The sequence below is a fragment of the Aquarana catesbeiana genome, linkage group LG07 (assembly GCF_042186555.1).
Source record: "Aquarana catesbeiana isolate 2022-GZ linkage group LG07, ASM4218655v1, whole genome shotgun sequence".
Classification (NCBI taxonomy): domain Eukaryota; kingdom Metazoa; phylum Chordata; class Amphibia; order Anura; family Ranidae; genus Aquarana; species Aquarana catesbeiana.
The window spans coordinates 108,202,923-108,208,418 of record NC_133330.1 but is presented as its reverse complement, the minus strand read 5'-3'; the positions used below and the strand labels follow the sequence as shown (position 1 = coordinate 108,208,418).

The window sequence follows — 5,496 nt, the reverse complement described above, 5'->3', positions numbered from 1 at the left end:
GTCTTATCTGGTACATGACATCCCTGCAGGAGATTACTCTGCTCTCCCTGCATCTGCACTGCTGTCCCCGGTGGCTCCTTCTCTCCATGCGCCCAGCAAGGGGGGAGATTTGAATATGCCAGTGCACACTGTCTCACCTGTGCTGTCTGCTCCGCATGTCCCTGCATCCGGCCGGGTGGGAGATCACCAAGCCTCACCTGTTGCCCACTCATTACCTCTGTCTCCTGACTGCCTGGGTCTCCCTGCGCCCAGCTGGGCGGGAGATGATCAATCTGCTCCGGTCGCCCTCCCCTTACCGCTGACTTCTGCATACCCGCATCTCCCTGCACCCGGCTGGGCAGGAGATTCATGCAGGCTGCCTGCCACCACAGCCCAGGCACAGTCTGCAGCACGGCCTCGTCTCTCTGCGCCAGGCATAGAACAGTGGATGGTGACACGGACTTGGTGGAAGGAGACAACCAACCCACATCCCTGTGTACATATACGGATAGAAAGTTTTTTCCTCTTAATTGGGATTTTAAAGGGTGGAGGTCTCCAGAAAATGTAACAAAAATTATATAAAATATCAAAATTTTATTATATCAAAAGGTTAAAAGCATAGCGCATACTAAATAAGAGTCATAAATAACAAAAAATAATATGGATGCCAGAGTGTACAAATGGTAATAGTACAACGAAAATATACAAAATATACAAAACAGGTTGACGGAACTACACTTAACCATAGAGGCTGTTTAAGCAAGGAGCTACTTGACAGTGCAGGCCCAATGCGTTTCAAGGTATTTTTATAATGATTATGACCTCTTCTTCAGGGGCTGGGGGTAAGGTGTATATCCATCTAAGGAACAGTTTTGTAAAGAAAAAGAGAAACAGACAAAAAGAGACACACAATAGAGCATGTTATATATCAAGAATAATGCATATACATCACTATTTACATAGTAGAATTGTTATAGAGTGGTGACAAACGTAGATTCTAACCATAATGTTATAGGAACATCATCACATGGCATCCAATTCAGGAAAGGGGGAGAGGAGGGGATAAAACGGTTAGCCACCGGGGTCCAGAACCGAAAGAAGGCGCCACCGCCACGGAAACGATATCGTCAGCAAGTCGGAACCGGACACAAAGGGCGTCACGTCTGTCAGCTAAATGATAGTAAATCATCCTATTAGCTAGGAGTTGAGCAAGATATATCTAAAGAAGAGTTATCTCAAGGGATGTATTTTCATAATTTGTTGGACATCACCTCTATTGGTAAGGTTGAAAATTAAGACAAACGGCTCTGGCAGGTGTTTACTCATACATACCTATCGCTGTGTGGAGACTAGAGTTATCTCCACTCAGGCTCCAAAAGATGGATAACCATCAACTGGTAACACCACGGATGATTAGAGCTATGGAGATGTTGGACTGAAGACAAGAAGAAAAGAAAAAGAGCAGCATGGTAAGGAGTATTACTCAATTAAGTGTTTATCACTTAATATGCACACATCTGCAGAGCTCAGGTAACCATACCTAAAGGTGCTATCAATAATGGCTAGTAAATCTCAGAGCTGTGATCCAAGAGGAGGTAATAGTGGGGCCCCTATGGTCAGCGACTATAAAAAAAGGAAAGAGCATAAATGATAGATACAGGCTCCTGCATAAGTTTGAAGAGCACATAATTTATCAAAAAATTACAGGGACAATGATTTTGCTCAAGATGTGTATACATCCTGCAGCTCCAAATAGCATTCAAAATACACCTTAGATAAATAAGGAAGGGGCTAGGCTTCTTTACCTTGCAAGATCAACAGTAGCTGCACGTTCAGTTCAGTGTTTCCCCAGCGAGTGAGCTGGCAGCTTTGTGTGCAGCTTAAGTAGTGCTGTTTATTAGTAGCACATTCAGGACAGCTGTCTCCACCAGGAGCAACGTCATTGCTGTCAGGAAGGGCCGCCCTCCGAGTCCCCGGCGCGCAGACCAGCCCCCCCGCCCCACACACAGGTCCAATCCAGGAGCGGGATACATCGCATCCTGGAAGCGGAGAAGGACCCGTGCTGGGAGGGGACTGACGTCCGTGTCAGGCACCCGCGGCGCGCTGATCGCCATGGCAACGGGATAAACATATCCCTGTCATAGGCGATCGTGTGGGGGTGGCCAAGCATTGCCAGACTAAGAGTGGCAGCTTTGGCCCCCGTGCGCCGAGTGCCGGACCCGAGCGCAGACTAACACGGCTCCACCGGACCGTAGCGCCGCCGATCCCGAGCCCCGGTGGCACCAATACTCACCCCTGAGGTGAAGAGGATACATGTGATGTCCTAGTCCACAGATAATTGTGTGAGGATATGAAAAGAATGTGGGAAAAAGAAGCCAGAAGGAGAGACAAGCAGGCATATTGAAAAACATGTTAGTGACATGAAAAACATGTTAATAGAAAACGGTCCATGTAAACAATGTATTTTTATGCGGACATAAAGAAGGGAGGGGAAAAAAAAAAAAAAAACTAAACAAATTCCTTACTCATATCTAATGCCCCCATCCTTATTTAGCCGCAAATGGCTAGTGATTAATCATTTATATGGATGCATTTAATGCTACAGAAAGGGGGGAGTAGTATCAGCACCGGGGGGTTCCCACTCTGACCCCCCTGAGGTGAAGCCCTCCAGGAAGGGTCTGAAAGAGGTGGTATCATTTAGGCCTGGTGCCTTGGTAGCCTGGAGATGGAAAATCCACTTTTGTTCTTTTTGCAGCAGGACTTTGTTCCAGTCCCCCCCGCGTATGCCTGGATGGACCCGGTCCAGGATCAGAAAGGACAACTTGGGGAATATTCCAAAATGAAAAATGGAAACGTGCCTTCCCAGTGGTAAACTGGGATTGCACGTTTTCATAGAAATTATATGGCGGTAAGCTCTCCGCCAGAACTCCTGGTTCGTTTTGCCAACGTAATAGCATGCGCAATCGCACATAAGTAGATACACTACACCGATTGTTTTGCAATTAGCAAAGTGTTTCTGTGTGTATTTACTACCATCAGGTAGTTTGGTGTCTGGTTTAGTATTCATAAATTGGCAATATGGGCACCCTCCGCACCGGAAGGTTCCCAAACGTTTACAAGGGTCCCTTTTCCCTGCCCCGCCTCCCACGTATTCGCTAGATACTAAGTTGTCTTTAATAGACCTGGCACGTTTGAAAGTGAAAGATGGTCTGTCTTGTATGAATGGACCAATGGTGGGATCTAACTTTAAAATGTGCCAATAACGTTCAATGATGTTTTTGACAGTTTTATGTTGATTTGAAAACCTAGTAATTATCCGAATAGGATTTGTTTTTTTCCTATTAGTTTCGGTGCTAAAGACAAGTTCATGTCTCGTCTTCAGACATGCACGTTTATACGCTCTCTTCAGACATTTTTTAGAGTACCCGCGTGTCAGTAGCCTCTCCATCAGCGAATCGGCCTCCCGTTTAAAGACTTCATCGCTGGTGCAGTTGCGTCTGACACGCAGGTACTGACTGTATGGAATCGATTGAATAAGAGGTTTCGGGTGGAAGCTGGAGGCATGCAGGATGGAATTGCCGGAAGTTGGTTTCCGGAAGAGTGAACTGAGGAGTGAGCCATCATGTTGTTTATGAATTGTAACGTCCAGAAAGGTAATTTCCCATTCCTGGAACGTCATAGTGAAGGTCAGATTAAAGGAATTGTTATTGAGTTCCTGCAGGAATCTCTGAAGTTCATCTGGGGTCCCATCCCAGACAATCAGCACGTCGTCAATGTAACGACGCCACAGGACTATGTGGTCCATGTACGGTCGTGTAGATTCAGACTGATCCAACATGGCCTCCCATTCCCCCAGGTACAGGTTGGCGTACGATGGGGCACAAGAAGTCCCCATCGCAACTCCCTGTACCTGGAGGAAAAAACTGCCATCGAACGCAAAGTAGTTGTGGTTTAGGACAAAGTCCAAGGCGTCAATCAAAAAGTACTTCTTCCTCATATCAATATGGCTATCGCGTGCAAGCACATGCTGAATGCATGCCAGCCCGTTGTCGTGGGGAATCGAACTATAAAGAGCTTCCACGTCTAGCGCTACCAGTAATGACTTAGGTGGGACCCGAATATTATCTATAATTTGCAAGAGGTGCAAAGTATCCCTAGTATAACTGGGTATGTTTAATACATATGGTCGTAGGTGGCCATCTATAAATTGGCTTAGATTCTCGGTTAGGGAACCGTTACCAGAAATGATTGATCGTCCCGATGGTTTACATAAGTCTTTGTGAAGTTTTGGAAGGGCATAGAATGTTGGAGTGCGGGGTTGATTGGTTCTAACATAGTCAAGTTCAGATTTGGTGAGTGTGCCAGCGGCATACGCTTCGTCTACCAATCTATAGAATTTTTTATTAAATTTGTCAATTTTGTTGGATGAAATTTTCGAATACCATTGTTGATTGGAAAGTATTTTGTTGCAAATTGCAACATATTGCTCATTATCCAAAATGACTATGTTGCCCCCCTTGTCCAAAGGTTTTATAGTGATATTAGAATTGGAAGCTAGTTCTTTAAGAGCTTTGCGTTCATCTGTACTAAGGTTAAGTTGTTTTTTAGGACAGATTTTAATCTTCCGAATTTCATTACACGTTAGTTTTACGAAGGCCAGTACATTAGAGTTAGTGCTGAGAGCAGGGAATTTGTCTGATTTTTTCTTAAATGACTTAATGGAGGATTGAGGAGGGTCAGATTGATCAAATCGGCCAAGCAAATGCTCCAGGTCAATCTGGTCAATCAGATCAGGTGGCTCATTCTCATCTAGCAGTGATATCAGATTGTCTAGTGCAGCCAATTCTTGTGATTTAAACATGGGTTCCTTTGGTGCTTCCTTTGAATATAGTTGTTTCAAGATAAGTTTACGTGCGAATAGTTGGATATCTTTTGTCACCTCAAATTTGTCCAGATCCTGGTCCGGACAAAAGCTTAAACCCCGGGTCAGGACGGATAGTTCAGCCTCCGTCAGCGTATGTGAGGAGAGATTTACAACGTTGAGGTCATGGTTCTCAGTCGATGAGAACACCCCCGTCTGAAGAATAGGGGTGTTCACATTGCTGTATTGTCTGTTGGGTTGACTAAAAAATTGTCTTGTAGTGTACGCAGTTGTAGGATTCCCTTGTCTGAGCGATCAGTCAGGGGAGTGTTTGTCTCTGTGGGTGTCGGTGCAGAAAACCCATCACCACCTGTTTTACCTGACACCACGTGCGAGATAGGAATACCGGTGCTCGTATTGAGATCAGTGATACGTTTTTTGGGTTTCTTCTCATGTGACCCATTGCCTTGAGAGTTCCTCTTGGTCTTTCGCGGTGGTTTCCGCCTAAAGGAACCCTTAGATGAAAACGAAGACATAGACGAAGTTTCAGAAAGCATATTAGCATTATTAACATGACGGTTTGTATTTCTATTATTGGTTGCAGTTTTCCAGTTATATGCCTTGGACTCCTGAAAGTCCATCCTGTCTCTAAAAAA

General features: G+C 45.1%; 1 long non-coding RNA gene across 1 annotated transcript; it reads right to left on the bottom strand.

Annotated features, from left to right (window-relative positions):
- Nucleotides 1-559: 559 nt before the first annotated feature.
- Nucleotides 560-1,900, bottom strand: LOC141102458 (uncharacterized). The gene is made up of 4 exons (XR_012235115.1): nt 1,785-1,900; nt 1,520-1,602; nt 1,312-1,414; nt 560-1,149 (listed from the first exon to the last, which is right to left on the bottom strand). It is a non-coding gene; the product is annotated as an uncharacterized lncRNA (long non-coding RNA).
- Nucleotides 1,901-5,496: the final 3,596 nt, after the last annotated feature.